Source organism: Nerophis lumbriciformis, linkage group LG35 (genome assembly GCF_033978685.3).
Source record: "Nerophis lumbriciformis linkage group LG35, RoL_Nlum_v2.1, whole genome shotgun sequence".
NCBI lineage: Eukaryota > Metazoa > Chordata > Actinopteri > Syngnathiformes > Syngnathidae > Nerophis > Nerophis lumbriciformis.
The window spans coordinates 25426416-25447975 of record NC_084582.2 but is presented as its reverse complement, the minus strand read 5'-3'; positions in this window follow the sequence as shown (position 1 = coordinate 25447975).

Genomic DNA, 21560 nt, shown 5'->3' with positions numbered 1-21560 from the left:
GCGGATGAGGGTATGTCTACAGAATATATTAATTGATGAAAACTGGGCTGTCTGCACTCTCAAAGTGCATGTTGTTGCCAAATGTATTTCATATGCTGTAAACCTAGTTCATAGTTGTTAGTTTCATTTAATGCCAAACAAACACATACCAATCGTTGGTTAGAAGACGATCGCCGAATTCGTCCTCGCTTTCTCTCGTGTCGCTGGCTGTCGTGTCGTTTTCGTCGGTTTCGCTTGCATACGGTTCAAACCGATATGGCTCAATAGCTTCAGTTTCTTCTTCAATTTCGTTTTCGCTACCTGCCTCCACACTACAACCATCCGTTTCAATACATGCGTAATCTGTTGAATCGCTTAAGCCGCTGAAATCCGAGTCTGAATCCGAGCTAATGTCGCTATAGCTTGCTGTTCTTTCCGCCATGTTTGTTTGTGTTGGCTTCACTATGTGACGTCACAGGAAAATGGACGGGTGTTTATAACGATGGTTAAAATCAGGCACTTTGAAGCTTTTTTTAGGGATATTGCGTGATGGGTAAAATTTTGAAAAAAACTTCGAAAAATATAATAAGCCACTGGGAACTGATTTTTAATGGTTTTAACCATTCTGAAATTGTGATAATGTTCCCCTTTAAGCGACACACTGGGTAACAGTTCACATAAAAATTGCTTTTCTCACTGCCACTCATCGAGGGCGGACACTCTCCTTTCCTCTCCTTTATCTCTCCTGCTTGCATCTTTGTCTTGTCTTAACTTTGTTGTTGCCTCTTTTTGCACTAATCTCCAAATCTAAACATTGGAACTAATTAACCGGCCTCAACGAATTTGACAAGATCTCGGGTTTGGGGAACCTGCTTGTTGTGACGGAGTGGTTGTTGCTGGACACACGACTGAATATTGGGAGAATAAGGAGTGCCGCGTGCCTGGCGACCCTTTGTGACGTGAAGATATCCACCTATTCGGAATTATGTCAACAGGACAACTGCTCATTGGAGTAAGTGTTGCTCTGGTTTATCGACAAATTGGAAGTTGCTGGCAGTCTTCAAAGTACCCCAAAGCTGCCACAAATGATTGGAGGATGCGGGAATAACTGTGGACACTCTTGTGATTTGGATAACAATCGGACTGTCTTCCCCACAGGATGAAATTTGAGAATTAGTCATAGACAATTTAAAGTGAGAAGCAAGTTTATTTTCACTCGCATACAAAACATTCTAACTTGGATTGTGTCCCTGGCTTCGAGACTCTCCCTAAGGACAGTGCGGCGAAGGCACAACAAACTCCCTTCTCGTCTCTCATGGACACACACATGTTGTTGTTGACTTTGGACTGACTAGCGACTGCACGACATCAAGGCCGCGGAACAAAGACACGCGGCAGGCTTGCACACACACATGCATCCACAAAAATATACGCCACACACACATACCCCACCCCCCATCCAACGCCCTTGACGCAAATCCCTTTGGGGTGATGGATGGCTGGGGGGGCCTGAAGAGGTGTAGCCTACCACCGTAGCTCCCACTCCCTCCCGTCTGTTGGCAAGTCTCGAGATGGATGTTGTAATATGTATATGTGCTTTGCTATGGAGGTTTTATCCCACTCCAGACTGGGCCCCCTTGGGAGCCCAGTCTAGATTGTATTTTTTTACTCATCCTCCCCCAGTGTTGACCTTTTTCCCATCTTTTACGGGGCGCCTTGTGGCGACCCATCGGCGTTCCTGTTCTGTAACCCTGTACACTGTTTGTTTGTCTAATCTTGAACGGGTTTGTGCTGAAAACAAAGTTGTGTTGTACTTGTGCAATGACAATAAAGACCTACCTACATACCTACCTACCTTTTACTTTTCAGACTTATTAATGTGCCCATCAGAGACATGTGAAAATCTGTTTTCCGGATTTGATCGTACATCCATTTTTAGTAGGAAAGCCACGCAAACAAACACATTTCTTTGTTACATCGCAATCTACATGGTATTCTCCGGAGACGAGTGCATGGCTTAGCAGCACACCCTTATACATATGCAAATCATATTGAAAATAGCCATGTGCTTGAGCCCCGCACGTTCTGACCAATCACAAATTGGTAGGAGGTGCTTCTTTTTTGTGTTTCAGCGCGATTGTCGGTCTGCCATTGATGTGTCTCAGGGGACTGAACACAGGTGGAAATTAAAGAAGATATGGTCGTGTCAGGAAGAAAGTGAAGAAGACGATATATGTGCATGGCCAAAACTGACTCGGGGAAATTAGTGCTGCACCCTGTTTGAAAAGATAGTTGAAGAGGTGGGTGACTGATTACCTCAATGTAAAATAAATGTTATAACTTATAACAAAATGTGTTCATACCGTAGCATACACATATGAATCAAATTAAAGTTTCATGTGATTTCAAGGAGGATCAACAGGGGGAAATGAGGAGGCTTGAGTGGAGAACTGACAGGGAAAGACAAAATTGTCTAACAACAACAACAGCAGCAGTATTACTGTACATCAGCAAATCGATACTAACATAAAGTTGATAAGAATGGGGCTCGAGTTGTGGACCTCCTTGTGGTGAGCCCTGGTAATCGATGTGACAGGCAAAATACAATAACCAGAGAAAGTAGCCCCAAGAACATCCACCTCACTGCAACAGCTAAACCGAACACACATATAAAGCATGCAGCCCAGTACGAACTCAGAACACATGTCCTTCCAAGGACAGGCGTCACAAGATGTCATATGGGATGACATCACTGTACTGCACCAGAATGTGGAAGGCCTTGACAAAGCTAACATTTCCATGAGCGATCACTTACTACAGACCTATAAACCCACAACCATCCTTCCTCAGGAAACCCACACAAGAGATAGCCCCGATTAAAATTCCCCGGTTACACGTTAGCTGCCCACACAGAGAGTGACATCCATGGGGTTGCCACTTTCGACAGAAACTCGGGATGGTGTAAAGGGACTGCTACCTCCACTCGAGAACATGTACCAGTCCTGGAAAAAACGGTGGAATTACCAGTTTTACAGGATGTTCATTTAGTTGTTTATTTTTCAAGAAAACAAAGCATAAAACAGACATGACAAAACTGTTGTAATTTATAATAGCAACTTTCTGACTTTAAGAAACACAAATAAATCAAGAAAACAAATGGTGTTAGTCAGTAGGAGTTAGATTTTTAGATCAAGTAGCGTGAAAAACAAATGAATTCACTGAATTTGTAGGAAAAAAATAATGAATCATGAAAAACGAAAAAAATTAAAAAAGCAGTCCAAAACACTATTAGTACTCTGTTGCAGTCTCTGAGGCTGTGTAACACGCTTTCAGTCATTAGAAAACAGTGCCATATAAATCTAATCCATTATCATTATTATTATTCAAACAGACTTAACCAGAGACAATCCGTACTCTTCATCAATCCTGCTCAAACTTTCTCTTATTGCTGTTGTTAGATCAGCTTTGCTAATTGCTGTCTAGTCTTGGACCATTTTCCTCAATTTGCACCACAGATTTTCAATTGGATTGAGATCCTGACTATTTGCTGGCCATTATGTGTCTTTCTCCAAAAAAACTATTTTACAGTGTTTGCTCTATGGCAAGATGCATTATAATTTTTGAAAAATGATTTAAAAATAATGTTATCGTCCCCTGACATCATTACAATTGATGGAATAAGAAAAGTGTCCAAAATGTAATTGTAAACCTTGTGCATTTATTAAAGATATCATGACAGCCATCTCCCCAGTGCCTTTAACTGACATGAAACCTCATGTCATTAATGACTGTGAACATTTGCACAATTTCTTCAGGCAGTCGTCTTAAATCTCTTTGGAAGGGCACCAAACAAAAGCTCCAGCTTTATCACCTTGCCCAATGCAGATTCAAGATTCATCAAGGAATATAGCTTTCATCCAGTCATCCATAGGTCATTGTGACCTTGTTTTTTTGTTTGTTTAGTGTTTAATGACAGCTTTCGTTTAGCTTTTCTGTATTTAAATGTAATTTAATTTAGTGGGTTTCTTACAGTTCGGTCACAAGACGGTGACTTCAGTTTCGCCTTTTTTTATTTTTTATTGTCTGGTGTAGGCTTCACGGTGGCAGAGGGGTTAGTGCATCTGCCTCACAATACGAAGGTCCTGAGTAGTCTTGGGTTCAATCCCGGCCTCGGGATCTTTCTGTGTGGAGTTTGCATGTTCTCCCCGTGACTGCGTGGGTTCCCTCCGGGTACTCCGGCTTCCTCCCACTTCCAAAGACATGCACCTGGGGATAAGTTGATTGGCAACACTAAATTGGCCCTAGTGTGTGAATGTGAGTGTGAATGTTGTCTGTCTATCTGTGTTGGCCCTGCGATGAGGTGGCGACTTGTCCAGGGTGTACCCCGCCTTCCGCCTGATTGTAGCTGAGATAGGCTCCAGCGCCCCCCGCGACCCCAAAGGGAATAAGCGGTAGAAAATGGATGGATGGATGGATGTCTGGTGTACTTTCTGTTTTGAAGACATATTGTTTTAAGTTGTTTGCATTGTTTTTCTTGGTCTACCAGTATGCGTACCTTGTTATAACTGTCCCATGTTCTTTGTACGTGTTCCAGATTATAGACAAAGCTGATTCTGAACAATCAACATATTTTGCAACATTGCATGATGATTTACTTTAATGAGGAAGTTTAATAATCCTCTCCTTTGTTTCAATCGACACCTCTCATGTTGGCGTCATGATGCATGTCAATCCTCCTGGTCCAACAGCTTTCCAAGCTATTAACACTCCTTTTTAACTGCACACTAATGAACATATTTAATATGATAGAGGTGTTTGCTTTGTTAATGAACATTTACTGGGTGACTCCATAATTATATCATCAGAATTTAGTTAATCCATAATGTTTTCACCCTGCTTGATCTAAACTTTAAACGGTTACTTACTACCACATTTTATTTTCTTGATTTATGTTAGTGTTTCTTAAAGGCAGAAAGGTGCCATTTGAAACGTCTATAGTTGTGTCTCATGTCTGTTATATGTTTTTTTGACACTAATAAACTTCAAAAAAATTAAATTACATATTCCAAGCCTTCTTTAGTCTGGCTACTTGCAGATACTATCCCTGCTAACAACTCACCTTACATTTACGCAGGTGACTGTCACCGCAGTACCCAGGGCTGTATCGCATCCAACCTAGATGTGTCACACTCAGGTTGTACCTTAGCAACCATTTTCTAACTCATGTTTGACCCTTAGCAACCAGAGAGCTTCCACTCAAGAAGGTGGAACACATCCTCAAAACCCGACCATAAATTCTCAAAACACAATGATCACTCACCCTATAGCATTATCCTAAAACACTTTTTATAAAATTTTAGCAAGGCTAAATGGGACCAGTTTTCAAACCTGGTGGACTCAGAAACAGCCTACCCAAAGCAACCTTCTCTGTCCCCGACCATGTCTACTCAGACTTCTAAAAACGTATCGTTAGGGTAACAAGAACTAGCTCCAGAAGTTCTATTCATCCTGCCTCAACAAGCTGGCGATACCCCAAATCTGCAGAAGGGCAACCATCATAGCCCTACCTAAACATAATAAGTCCATGGACAACCCCAAGAAATACTGCCCAATTTCGCTCCTCTGTGTCACCTTCAAGGTCCTGGAGAAACTTCTTCTGGCCTGCTTGGACATCATCACGGACACCAAACTACCAAATCAACAGGCAGGTTCCTGCAATGGATGCAACGGTGTCCACCAGATTGTGAAGCTGACCAAGGGAATTGAAGAAAGCATCGGAAAGCTGCAAAAGGTCAACACTGTGCTGGTGCACTGCAGCCTTTGACTTCGCCTGCTACACACCAATGTCCAATCGGTACAGATGAGTACAGGGGATAAAACGTGATGGTGTTCATAGAAACATGGCTCCATAAAGATATTTTGCGTACTCTCTCATTGAGTTGAAGCCGTTTCTCTTTTATATGAGCAGAGATGTTGGGAAGAGCCGACGGAGCGTGGTCTGTATGTGAACGTCACTGATGCACGGCCAATATAAAACCACTATGCCTCTCACTGAGACCCATTTACCTCCCAAGAGTTGTAAAAATGTTTAATATGTGCTGTGATTTAACTTCTTAACATGCAAAGTTTACTTTATAATAAACAATATAAATGAGACTTAGAAGTAAAATTATTTTTTTTTAAATAACGACTTAACAACTAGACAACACAGTTGTTTCAAATCATTGTTAAACGTCAAATAAATAAAACAAATATGTATATATTATTATTAAAGAAATTAACACTTAATAACACATAAACACACAAAAGTATCGAAAACTGGTATCGTACGACACTGGTATCGATTCCCTGTGTGAACGATGCCCATCCCTAACCCCAACACAGTGAGCTGGCTGCAGCGGCTTGGCGACACTTATTCGTTTCATACAAAACAATAATAATAATGACACCAACACTAATAAAACAAAACATTAGAGGTACTCATAATGCCTACATTACCATTACAATGTGATAAGTAACAATTATGTTAATAATAATAAAAATAGTAGGATAAAACTGCTTACTCTTACTTGTCTTTCTGTAGAGAGAAATCACAAGTATATATGGTTCTTTGACTTCCCTTTCATACACTTTTTGATATTTCCTTACTATAGTCACAAGACTTCTAGTAGAGCAGGCAGAGTTGGACAAGCTACTTTCAAAATGCAATATTTTTTGTAATACTTGTTAATGAATGTAATTTATTTTCTTATGGGTTGCATTTCGGTAATCTTTTTTTGCATTGCATTGTTTTGTGACATGAAATATTTTAAGATGTTGAGGCAGAATGGTACTAAGTGATGTTATTTGAAATTATATTGCTTATAGTGCAGACTAGTTAATTTTTCATAAGGACGCACAATTAAAAATGTCCCTTTGATTTCACTTATGACTTGCGTGCAAATATTGTTGATGAAAAGGAGACATAATATATACACAATGAACTAGCAGGTAAAGGCAAGCCCTACAGGCATAGTTTCTGCTGTACAGGCTGAAAGTAGAGTTGATATCTATACATCCATCCATTTCCTACCGCTTGTCTTTCTGTGTGTAATTTGCATTTTCTCCCTGTGACTGCGTGGGTTCTCTCCTGTACTTCAGCTTCCTCTCAACTCTAAAGACATGCACCTGTGCATAAGCTGACTGGCAACACTAGTATTGGTCTAAGTGTAGGAATGTGAGTGTGAATTGTTGTCCATCTTTGTTGGCCCTGCAATGAGGTGGTGACTTGTTCAGAATATACTTGCCTTTCACGCGAGTGCAGTTGGGATAGGCCCCAGCCCCTATCATGGATGTGACTGTCCTATATATAATGGGCCCTTAATAAATTATTTGAACTATTTTTATTTCGCTTTGTTCGAACAAGTTGTAGGTGATGTCACAAATGGATTTATTCTGGATGTTCTCTTTTGTACACAGTGTCAAAATTGTACATCTAGTCTCAAATGTATACATAAACCCCCATACAAAACAGTTGGGTAAATGTCTATGGGCAAGTTTTTGTAGTCATCAACATGCTTATGGGATCATTTTGTCTAGATAGAATATTTGAGCACTCTTCCTTGCAAAATTGATTCATTTAAATTGTGGAGTTTCCCTCTTTTAAAGTACTTTATAGTCAATAAATGTTCTTAGGGTTGACGTTGGGGTATTGGAAAGGCCATTACAGGTTAACTGTAGCTCGTTTAGCCTGCTGTATGCATTCCAAAATGTGTGTTTGTGATCATTGTCTTGTTGGAACATTCAATTATGTCTTTGAGCTGTGAGGCAATTTAGAATGATTTGGACTCAGTGTTCTTATGTTTGAAAGCCTCAAATTGACAATTCCAAATAGTTAGTGTGTCAACATAGCTAATCGATGTCTCATCTGACCATAAATTGTTCTAATTTGAAGCTCTTTCGAGGTCTGCACTCTCTAAGTCCATGGGGATGCAAAAGTAACTTCACTGTGGACAGGGACACTGGTCCATATTATGAAATCGTGATGGTTTCTATTTTGGATTCTTAACATCTTAAGGCTTGATCTACTCAGGATTGCATGTTATAAAACGTGTTAGCTTGATAGTGTTTGCTAATCTGATGTACAAAGCTCGTCTGTTTAGCGTGTTTGTTTTCAAGTACACTGTATATGCATAATACATGCAGATTATCAAAACAGCCACATTTCTGGAAGGATGAGATGCAAATGTAATCATGTAGTGCCTGCAATTTAATTCATGAAACTTGAAAGTCTTTACGACTGTTGTTTTTGTGTCCAGGAATGCACCGTTATGCAGAAATGACTGCAGCCATTGTGGCGAGAAAGAGGCTAGTGGTGCAATGGCAACAACGGAGAGAGAGTGGGAGAACCATACGTGTGAGTGTCAACATATTTGGACTGTCAGAAGTAAAAATAGTATAAACTGTGGGTCTTAAACATTTTTTAAGAAATGGATTGGGCTCCCCTTACTTATACACATTGCATAAAATGTTATTTTAAATTAAACTGGTACTAAAGTCCCTGTAGCTTTTTTTGTGTGCAATACAATCATACCTCCTTGTTGGAGGGACAGGGAAATAGAAGTAATCCTCTGGTTATGATCGAGTTGCGTTCCTAGACTTTCCAAGAAATCGAGTTTTAGTGTAAGTCAGATCTTATTCTAAAATATACATACGGTAACTCTTGTGCCACTCACACTGTTCACAGAACACATGAAGGACATTTAAACTACACAAATAAAAATATGAAATAAACATAATTGAATGCAACTGGAATTTAAACTCATGATGTGAACCATTTTTTCTCCGACAATTGTTTACCAACATTGTCTCTCTCACATCACGGTCAGTAAGCATGCCTATTGTACTTTCTTTAACCCTTGTTGTATTTCAGGTGTTTCTACATTCTTCAAATATAAATAGTCAGAAAGGATAAGCTTCTCTTTTCCCAGATCGTGAAACGGCAAGTAATCAAAGACCACTGTAGCCTTTATGAACATTAATACGATTGATTTCTGTTGATCTTCGCGTAGCTTTTTATGCTGTTCATTTTTTCTTTCATTGGCACAGAGCTGCATAGTAGACATAAGAAGTCCGTAAAGTTAACTAAAATGTGGCATTACTGTAATCTCCTCAGTGTAGCAACTGTGTGAACTTTCGAACTCCTGCTGGATCCCTCAACTGGCGTACACAGACTTTTCTTAGTTCTGGAGTGAATCTCTTGTTAACAACCTATTTATCTGTTTAGTACAGTATGTTGGATTAATGATACTGTGCATTCAAAGACATTCACATTTGTAAAAAAAAAACTAATTGCACAGGGAATATTTAAAATAAATTCTAATCAACTAAACTTTTCACAACTCACCTGCAGTACCTTCGAGGATCCCCTCGGGTTCTGTAACCTCCTGTTGAAGACCACTGGTATAGACATATTGTCTATCCAGCAGTCCGATTTTTGAGCTACTGGGTGACTTAAAGGGGACCTATATGATTATATTCTACAATTAACACTTCTTAATATGTATCGGATATGCTTTGGTAGAAATCTTTTTTTGCTCTATAGTCACATTTGTAACCCCTTTTTGAGTCCGTCTGCAAACAGTTTGTGTGTGGAGGCCTTTCTTTGTGAAGCAAATGAAAGGCTCCACGCTCCACCCTCTCCAAAAGTATTAACATGTATCTTTTGAAAATGTACTGTGTTAGACATATATCTTGAAGACAAACATTTCCGGTATTTTTTTCCAGACACAATCAAAAATGAACTTGTAAAACACTATACAGTATACTTTAGATGTATCTATCGCAGCATAGGTATACATGCTCACTCTCTGATTGATACACAGCTGCACCATAAAAAAGCTGCTTTTATCTGCATTTATGTAACTACATGTTGCACTTCATAGTTATTGTGTGCATGCCAAAATTAAAAGGAAATATTACTTTATCTTACTTAATCTTGTGTTTCCAAAAAACAAGTAATGTCGTCATCATTTTCCATCAGAGTTTAGTGCCTAATCCAATGCTGTGATGGCCCATTTTGACAAAACGGTTCGGGGTAAAATGTTGTGGACAAATGCACACAGCAGTATTTATTTTATAGAGATCAGAGCAGGTGGGGGGTCATGAAACGAGAAGGGATGACATATAAGCTCCAGGCAGCAGTCCTGGTCAACTGCCTGGGCAGGAGTCTTGCAGACACAGCATGTCCGAGAATGACCAAAAACGTATATCTGTCAATCTGTGATGTCACAAATGGCCTATTGTTTAAAAAAAAAAGACTCTGAAATACAGCGGTCAGAAGCATCCACCACAAATGCATTAACTTTATGATTTGATATCTATTATTTTATTGTTTCTACTTGTTATGATCTGCTTCCCGGATCATAGTCTGTTTACGTTTTTCGAGTCACCTGTGTTTTCAGCACCTTTTGAGTTTGTGTGTTTCAGTTGTCATGATGGCAGATTACACTCACCTGCCTCTGGTTAGTATTCGGGACGCTCACCTGTTGCCTGGGCACTAATCAGAGAGCTATTTAGTCTATACCCTGGCCTCACTCGGCCTGGTGGTCTTGTTTGCTCCCATGCAACAAGTTACGCTCTTGGTTACGCTCTTAGTCTGTATTTTGGTACTAGCATCTTTTGGCTACCCTTTTGTTTTCCGTGCCGTGGGCACCGCACAGCATATTTTGTCTGCAAATAGAATAAATAATTTCTTCTCACCTGCAAGCCGCTTCCTGACATCCCTCTGCATCTTGAAAAGACGACCTCCGGCATCACAATGCCTCGCCAGCGTAACACTACTACTGCCCATCTCATGTTGTTGTGTATCAAACATATTTGAAACCCATTTAATCATGATGCAATCTCAATTGACTGATTACCCAATTAGGTATGATCTTTGTAAAGGCTTTTTTTAAATATACTGCTCCTCTATTTAATCTCATTAGATTGTGACGTAGATACAGTCTTTTGTTGATTACCGTATTTTTCGGAGTATAAATCGCTCCTGAGTATAAGTCGCACCGGCCGAAAATGCAAAATAAAGAAGGAAAAAAACATATATAAGTAGCACTGGAGTATAAGTCGCATTTTTTGGGGACATTTATTTGATAACACTCAACACCAAGAATAGACATTTGAAAGGCAATTTAAAATAAATAAAGAATAGTGAACAACAGGCTGAATAAGTGTACGTTATATGAGGCATGAATAACCAACTGAGAACGTGCCTGGTATGTTAACGTAACATATTATGGTAAGAGTCATTCAAATAACTATAACATATAGAACACGCTATACGTTTACCAAACAATCTGTCACTCCTAATCGCTAAATCCGATGAAATCTTATATGTCTAGTCTCTTACGTGAATGAGCTAAATAATATTATTTGATATTTTACAATAATGTGTTAATAATTTCACACATAAGTCGCTCCTGAATATAAGTCGCACCCCCGGCCAAACTAAAAAAAACTGCGACTTATAGTCCAAATAATACGGTAATGTAACATGTTAACATACATCTTCATAGTAAATTGCATTTTCCGCTCTCCTCTAAATTAAAACTAATAGCTGGTGTGACTAGTTCACAACAGACTCTCCCTGTCTGGATCATACTTTCCAAGGACAAGATCCAAAATCGTTCTGCATCATTGCATACTTATCTGTCTGTCTGCTGGCCTCCGTCTAGGAACAGCGTGACACAAGGGTGAAGAAAAGGGCCGGAAGGATCACCAGTGACCCTTTACGTTTGTTTAGCCATCTGTTCCAAAGCTTAGAGCTTTAAAATGGAGCGTGACATCAGGAATCACCTGCACAATCACTGGAACTTCATGCAATGGGATCCAACACAAAGAATGCATTGCTGTTAAACCAAATTCTTGGTCTAAAAGTCTATCAATATTTAATGCTTGTAAAATGTGCATGATTTCACTGTGCTTAGCATGGATTTTCCCAGGGTTTGTACAATTTTCAGTTTACAAATGTGCATAGTTGTTCTATTTCTTGCCATTATAACTTACTTTATGTTAAAAGGTTTTTTTCCTAGATCTACAAATGTACTGTTTTATAATCTCCTTAAATGCACCTTTCAGGCGAGGTCTTTTTGGCAGACATTTAATCTCATTTTCATGCCAGGTGCTGATAGCCCTTCTATCTGTTTCTGGTATGTCTACCATTAATATGCCTACAATAAATATTCATGTTTTCTTCTGAAAAGCCCTGTTATATTTCAGTCTTACAGCAGAGACTTTTACTATAACGGAATATTTTTCATTCATCAGAAGATTTTAACCCTTTTTCTGCATAGATCTGACAAGCTATCAAGACTGAATCTTGAATGTGTCCATAGCGATTAATACCCTCTATTCTAATTCATTTTGTGAGTTTATGTAATTGATTTTGAAATATCAACTGGACACAACTTTGGTAACTCTATCTAAAATAGTTTTCAGTGTTTTGTGTTTGCACCTTTTTAAAAGCAATAATATAGTATCTGCATTAAGACAATGTATTCCATGAGTTCCCCTTTGTCTCGTTTTTGGAAAATGATGGACAATACAATTTTTTATGATATTTTTGTGGCTGGGCTGCATCATAAAATTGTCTGGCCGAGAGTGACTTAATTCGGTGCTAAAACCGATGTGCCTGGTCTTTTGTCTGGCAGATGGAGAGGCCTTTAATCTGTACAGGGAGAAAAAATGGTCTCGACCATGAGACACTAGATGTGACCAGGGACAAAATATTATGCACTTACAACAGCAAGTAGCATAATTTAGTTTTTGTCTTTTTAGAAACGTGATTTTTTGACTAATTGTATTAATGAGGACAGTTAAAACCTGAAGACCAGTGTAAACTGAGCTATCCCATGTATGCTGGTGTGACAACATAGTTCCTTGAAAAAAATAACAGTACTAACATCCCTCTACTGTTCATTAAGATATTTTAACCCCGCTTTTTGAAACCAACAAAAAACATCAAGCCAAGATGATTTTGAAATTATGTTATCGAGAAGGGATTATGCTCCTGTGCTGTGGCTTGCATTTGTGTCTCTCTTGGATCTGATTGATGGCAGCATTTTAGTCACTGTTCTTTTACTAAAAGGTCGGTCTAACATTTCAATCAATAAGTCATAGCCAGTCAGTGGCAGGTAAAGTGGTATGGCAGCACCAGTTGTGCAAACTACAATGTGACTGAATATGGAGTTTTAAAGAGCAGTTTTCTTCTGGTACCAACAGTTGGGAGGTTTCAGAATGTAAAACTTCCAAGGACGGTACTATATACAATGGTTCCTTTATCCCAATTTTCACTTGTCCTGCATGTGGTTATGCAACAACCTAATTACAAAATATAATCATTTCATCTTTCTGCTTAAAATTATGTCTATACAAACATATTTTTGAAATGTATGCAAATGTATTAAAAATAAATTAAATTAGATCAGTTGCATTCTTTAACTGATCCTCTTTGGAATGTTTCTGCAGCTTCAATTGACTCCACCTGTTGTAAATTCAGCAGAGTAGACATGCATTGGACAGATGACAGTGATTGTCAGACCCCAAACCAAGCATATAGTCAAAGGAATTGTCTGCAGAAATCTTAGGAATGGAAGAGAACATTTTGTTACCGTACTTTGAAAGTTATAGAAAGCAAAGTCATCCATATATGGAAGAAGTTCAGAACTACCATGACTCTTTCAAAAGGTGTCTAGTTATCTAAACTGGGTGATTCGGGAAGAAGAAAGACAATTATTCCATTTTGGAAAGTGTAACGGATATAATTGATGTCTGCGCTGAATCGTTAGGTAGACTTTACTCTCGAGGCCTCAACAACTGTGCCGGTCAGTGCAGGTTTAGCCTAAAGGCGAGCTCGCTTCACTCTTAATCAGATAAGTTGTGTGGCTGTGGGTGTACAGGGTGTGCAGGGTGTACAGGGCTAGACTGTGTGGGAAGTGCTGAGAACATTTTCAAGATGCACCGTATTAATAATTAAGGTTAATGGATATGTCCCCTAAAATGTAATTGATGGTCTACACCTGTACAAACTTTGTTGGGAAGTGATCTTGATGTTTTTTGTAGAACTCTAATTGTGTCTGTTCTTCTATTAACTGTTTATACTGTGTGAAAATCATAAAAAAAACATTAAACAAAAAAAAACAAAGTTAAAAAGTTAGAGTACCAATGATTGTCACACACACACTAGGTGTGGCGAAATTATTCTCTGCATTTGACCCATCACCCTCGATCACCCGCTGGGAGGTGAGGGGAGCAGTGGGCAGCAGCGGTGGCCACGCCCGGGAATCATTTTTAGTGATTTAACCCCCAATTCCAACCCTTGATGCTGAGTGCCAAGCAGGGAGGTAATGGGTCCCATTTTTATAGTCTTTGGTATGACTCGGCCGGGGTTTGAACTCACAACCTACCAATCTCAGGGCGGACACTCTAACCGCTAGGCCACTGTTCGGTGGCCTTTTGCATTAAAAGAGTGGTCACTTAGGTCCTGATGTACTAAAGATTTGCTTGTATTAAAACACATCCAAATTTGATAGTACACGCAAAGCTGATCTTTCCAGCTTATGCGCAGATGTTTGCATCTTTCAAATGAGCAAAATAAGGAGTGCAAACCATTTGGTGTGTCTGTCTTCATTAATATGGAGAATTTATGCTGATCATCAGAATGCCCACAATACTGGGAAGAAGAGATGCATATGTAACCATATAGCACTCGCAATGTGATTTATCAAGACTGAAAATGTCCTGCAGCTGCTGTTTTGGATCTTTATTTAGCACGTTTGGAATGTGCGTGCAAACTGGCACAGTTACACTCAAATGAGAAAGGAACTGATCGTACTGCAAAGACAGACGATGAACAGAGAATACTCAGCCATATGCGTGTACCAGCATATTTTGACCGCCAAAAATTTAAAAGCAATATGATTCAATAATTCAATTGCTGATTAAAACCAATTGAAATTATTCGTTTTGGTGCCTGCTGCTATTTTCTTTTTTTGGTGTTAGTATTTTTTCATATATGCAACATTCATTTGCATGCATTGTTTCATGCATTTATGGATCATTCCGGACGCACCAACCACAACACCGGCTCCTCCAAGCACGCACTTTGGGTTTCTGCACTTCTATAGAAGCCAGTAAAAGGTGGTATTTTCTGCATATTCCATAATGTATTGAAACAGCACACATTGGACCGTTGGAGCACTTCATGTCATGGAAATGGAGGGAAATTAGTGTCTCAATGGTGACAGCTGGTAGTACACACATACACACACACACACACACACACACACACACACTCACACACACACACACACACACACACACACACACACACACACACACACACACACACACACACACACACAAAAAGGTGTGCACTTCTTTGGCACATGTTATTAATTGTCTTAATAGATCAAGCGCAACACTCACAAATAGTAGACACACTTTTATTTTAATATCACAAGGCATACGCGGCCCTTGTGTTAACTGCATTTTAATTATCAGGTGTCTGTAAGCTGATGCCAGAAATACATGCAATATTTGTGCGGATACATGAATATGATCCGGATATCCCTCAAAAGGAATCGCTGAATTACAACAAGAATGAATCAAGAAGCACAAAATCAAACGTGTTAAGCAAACCATCCATCATCCATTTTCTACCACTTCCCCCTCTTGTTGGGGTGCTGGAGCCTATCCCTTGTTTGCGGATGACTCGGCCCTGCCCTGCTGGTATCAGACAAGGACAAGTCACAGGTGGAGAAAATTCTCAGTGCTGAACTCTGTAGAACTTGCACCTGGCTCGCTGACAACAAGCTATCCAAACACTTGGGTAAAACAGAATCCATCCTGTTTGGGTCCCACATCAACCTTAAGAAAGTCAATGACTTCACTATAAAAGTGGGTGACATTGTTATCACCAGGAACGATGAGGTCACCTACCTAGGTTCCATTTGTGACCCACCCATAATGTGTCACATTTTTGTGTTGATATATTTATTCTATTTTATGGTTTGAATTCGTTTTTGGAGCTGTCATTCCACATTTATCAATATTCACATTGGTCAGTAGGGGGCAGCAGGGCGTTTCTTCCCAATTGAATGCGATCACCTACAGACCGGAAGTGTCTTGTCATTCTGACGAGAGCGACCAGTCTGTGACCAACTGAAACGTTCTGTGTGCTTTTTTCCTCCTGTATAACAGGTTAGTTTTAGTAAAACAACTCACTGAATAATATCCATGTTTTTTTCTAAGTTTAAGTACACATTCTGATGGTGGAGCCTAACTCTAAAGTGTTTGTGAGTTGTAGTTTGTATTTGTGAATGAATCCGGTGTACAGCTGTATTAATCAATACAAAATGGCGACGTGAGTGCGCAATGTTTATATAGGAACTTCTGATCCTAATTCAGACTCCCCAAATTAGAGCTCCCGTTTTCTTATTGATTTCATATGTATATTTGTATAATGTGTGTGTTCTGAAATAGGTTTTACATGCTATTTTGTTATGTTTAGACATGGTTGTATAAGTTAAGCTCTCAGGAATGGTCAATGAACATTTCAAGTACAGTAACTTAAAGTTAAAGTTAAAGTTAAAGTACCAATGATTGTCACACACACACTAGGTGTGGCGAGATTATTCTCTGCATTTGACCCATCACCCTTGATCACCCCCTGGGAGGTGAGGGGAGCAGTGGGCAGCAGCGGTGGCTGCGCCCGGGAATCATTTTTGGTGATTTAACCCCCAATTCCAACCCTAAAGCTGCTATATAAGAAGAAGAATATGAAGAAAAGTAAAGTATTTAAATGAATGTTGCTAAATTGTGCATTAAGTTAAAGGTGAATATTCCTGAGAAAGACAAGACAGTGAAATAATGTCTAATTGAGCACTATATTGTATGTTTTGGAGTGATGATGTGGATATGTGAAAATATATGGCAAAGGCATACAGTATTGTTATGGTAATTATAACTCCAGTGATACAGTAACAGTTTAATGATAGTTTATTGAGTGTTTTGATGAAAATAGAGGTGAAGATAAAGTAAAAGACATTGACATGATAATACAAAGTGACAAAATATGTGAGAAATTAAGTGAATTGTGGATTTGCAAATTCTGTTAATAAATTCTGACGAGAGCGACCAGTCTGTGACCAACTGAAACTTTCTGTGTGCTTATTTCCTCCTGTATAACAGGACAATATTATCTGACTGCTTGTCCTGGCTACCTGGGACCTGCAACAGATATTTGGGGGCTCGTCCGGGATCGGCAACGCCATTGATGGTTTGACGGTTGCTGATCCAGTGATATATATATGAACCCGTAAGGCCAGAGTGACTGCACGTTACTGAAGTGAGGTGGCGTGTCTGCGGTGCGGCGACAGAGCAGAGGTGGTGTGTCTACAGTGCGGCTACAGAGAAGAGGTGGCGCGACTGCAGGACAACGACAGTGCAGAGGTGGCCTGACTGCAGTACGACTTCAGTACAGAGGTGACGTGCGACCATAGAGCCAAAGCGACTACAGAGACTGCAGTGCGACTACAAAGACTGCAGTGCGACTACAGTGACTTAGTGCGACTACAGAGGCGAGGTGAAGTGGCCGCAGAGCGACGACAGAAGCAAGGTGTCATCCCTGCTGCTAAGGCCATATCTGAAGGATGAAAATAACTCTTATGGAGCATCAAAAAGCAACTATACCATCTCTCAGGCACCGAAGCCTATGAGGTTGCGATGTCCATCGGAATTGATCATCCAGGCACAGACGAGCTGAGCTCAACCAATGAAGAAAGCTGCATCGACCATATCCTTTTCCTTTATGCAATCTGATGATCTGTTTAATTCTAATGATGAGGGTATTGGTCGTTTGATGATATTGAATGATGTAATATTGAAGGTTATGAAAAAACGTGATTGTTTTGAATTGCCTGTTTTTGTTTCAAATGATGAGCCATCTTGTTCAAATGCACCACCCACACGCTCAGGTGATACTACATATCCACACACTAACCCCAGTACACACACCCACACAACCACACCAGATATGAAGCAGCTACAAGCCATGTATGAAGAACTAGGCAGGAAGTTACAGGAATGTGTGACTCCCATCACATCTTCTGGCCTGACAACCACAACTGACCCACACCTGAACAACCATGATGCAAATGACCCCCTAATGACTCAAAGAACCCCAGCACAAGTTGGCAGCCAGCCACGTCACCATAGTGATATTGAACCCACACCACGCCAAACCTCAGAGAGGTTGGTCTCCCTACAAGATCTTGCTTATCTCCAGCGAAAAGAGTACAGGATACATGGGGGCCAAATAAGTGACACTACATCTGACCTCAGCTACAACAGCTTATGCAAACAAATAGATGAAGGTCTCAGAGAGAAACACACTGAGGGTGAGGTCATTAGAGGGGTGCTCCGTACAATCAAACCTGGCAACTTCAGAGATATGTTGACAAACAAAGACGACCTGACTGTCACAGAACTCAAAAGCTTCCTCCAGTCACACCTAGGTGAGAAGGGATGCACAGAGCTCTTTCAGGACTTGATGTGTGCCAAGCAATATGAAAATGAGACACCACAGCAATTCTTGTATAGAATGATTGGCCTCAAACAAAAGATTATGTTCACTACTAAACAAACAAGCTCAGTAGTTAAGTATGATACCTCCACAATACAGTGCATATTCTTGAACACATTATGTCAGGGAATAGGAGAGAAGTATGATGATGTCAGGCGTGAGCTCAAGCCTCTCCTTGGTGACCCAACAGTATCTGATGAAGCTTTGCTGCGACAGGTGATAAAGACCACCACAGAGGAAAGTGAGAGAAAGCGCAGATTTGGTCGCAGCTCTGCCCGCAAAGTAAGTCAGGCCCATAGCACCCAGGCTGAACCTGAGGAGAAAGTTAAGAGTGAGGTAAAAGTTAACACTGTTAATAAAGATGACACAATACAGAGACTTAGCTCCCAGGTTGAAGCATTGACCCAGGCAATGGAGACCCTGAAACAGCTGGTCACACAGGCTCATGCACCAGATCAGCGCTGTACACCAACCTCTTACTGTGACCCTGAAAAGCCCAGAACTGAGAGAAAGACACAGAGACCCTATGGCTGCACACAATGTGTCGCCCAGTCCAATCCAAATTGCAACCACTGCTTTGCATGCGGAGAAGAAGGCCATCGTGCAGTTGGGTGCTTGAAGAAACAGAAACTGTCCGGAAACGGGGTGTGGTCAAGACAGAGGGACAACCTTTGACCGCTCCTGCACCCATGTCCCAACCCCAAACAGGCCTAAAACAAAAGCCAGTTAAAATCAGTGATGCCAACACAATACAATCTCAAAATACCTCACAGCCATGCAAGCTAGTAGCCCCACTAATTGGCCGCAAATCCCTGCTGAAATGTAGTATGGGTGGCTACGCTGTCACTGTCCTGCTGGACACAGGAGCCAATGTGAGCCTAATTGACCGCACGTGGAAGAACAAGTATCTACCTAGCCAAGATATTCGACCTCTCTGTGAGCTACTGGACAATGAGCTGAATGTTTCGGCAGTCACGGGTGATGAAGTGCCTTACGACGGATGGGTTGAAGTGGTGGTAAACCTGCAAGGCAATGATGATCCAGACTTATCCATCCGTGTACCCTTCCTAGTGAGTTGCCTGAAACTAGACAGACCATTAGTTGGTTTTAATGTAATCCAAGAACTCATTAAGAGTAATGAAGGCCGGCCTAAACTCATGTCCATTCTGTCTAACCTCCTTGCAGGCGCCATGGAGATTGATGATGTTAGTGCTGGGGCCATAGTGAGTTTTATTCGGACTCAGAACTCCCCAAAAGAGGAAAATGCTGCTGTAAAAGTGGGTTTCAAAGAGGTCACAATTTGTTCAGGTCAGGTAGTTCACATTAAGTGCAGGGTTCCAGCCAATATCAACCCCTCAGAGTCATTTGTGTTGTTTCAACCCAACCTTGACAGTGTACAGCTGGAGTCATTGATCATTGGAGCAGGCTTAATGGAGATTCACCAGACAGACAGGTGTTTCATTAAAGTTCCAGTGTCAAACCACTCCCAACATGATGTGACCTTGCCAAGCTTCACAGTCCTAGGCATCATTGAGCCCATTGACAAAGTCATAGAGACAGACAGTCCCCACAGTGACCATAAGAGTATTCATGTTAACACTGTTGACTCCTCACCTCCCCCCAATTCTAATCAGGTCCCACCCACTGCAGACCTGTGGCACCCACCAGTGGATGTCAGTCATCTGACAGATGATCAACAAGAGGAGGTGAAACAAATGTTGATGGAGGAATCAGGAGCTTTTGCTCGCAATGATGGTGACATTGGGAACATCCCAACCCTCCATATGACCATCAGTCTGAAAGATGACATTCCAGTCCAAAAAACATATTCATCCATTCCCAAACCACTCTATCAAGAGGTCAAACAGTACATCCAAGAGCTGCTTGCAAAGGGCTGGATCGTCAAGTCAAAATCACCCTTTGCAGCACCTGTTGTCTGTGTCAGAAAACGTGATGGATCTCTAAGACTGTGTATTGATTACAGGCAGTTGAACCAGAAAACAGTGCCAGATCGCCACCCACTGCCTCGCATCCAGGATCTCTTGGACACCCTGGGCGGCCACAGCTGGTTCACCATTCTTGACCAAGGCAAAGCCTATCATCAGGGCTACATAGCTGAAGGATCCCGCCACATGACAGCCTTCATATCGCCTTGGGGTTTATATGAGTGGGTGAGAATACCGTTTGGTCTCAGCAATGCCCCTGCTGCTTTCCAACGCAGCATGGAGGAGATGCTTGTCACCTTGCGTGACGACTTCTGTATTCCTTACCTTGACGACATCCTCAGCTACTCCAAGACCTTTGCTGATCATGTCGATGCAGTGCGTCGTGTCCTGAGAGCCCTGCAACGTTATGGAGTCAAGCTGCGACCCACAAAATGTGAGTTGTTCAAGCCAGAGGTCAGGTATGTGGGGAGGTTAGTGTCAGCTAATGGGGTGAGAATAGACCCAAAAGACATCGAGGCTGTAATGTCACTGAGGGAGAAAAGACCCACTACAGTGGGGGATGTCCGTAAACTGTTAGGTTTTCTGAGTTACTATAGGATGTACATTCAAGATTTCTCCCGCATCGCTAAGCCAATATATGGGCTGCTACAAGTGAAAGGAAATTCTGATGCAACACAGGGGAAGATAAAGAAAGGTAAAGGAGCACAGTTGCCTTCAAAGACCCCCATACAGTGGACTGATTGTCACCAGACCATCCTCGAGCAGCTCATTAACGTCCTGTCACACCCACCTACACTAGCATACCCTGACTTTGAACTTCCCTTTACACTACACACAGACGCCTGTCAGCAGGGACTCGGTGCAGTCTTGTACCAGTGACAGAGTGGAAAGCTGAAAGTCATTGCATATGGTTCAAGGACATTGACCCCCGCTGAAAAGAACTATAACTTTCACTCTGGAAAGCTGGAGTTCTTAGCCTTAAAGTGGGCGGTATGTGAAAAATTCAGGGATTATCT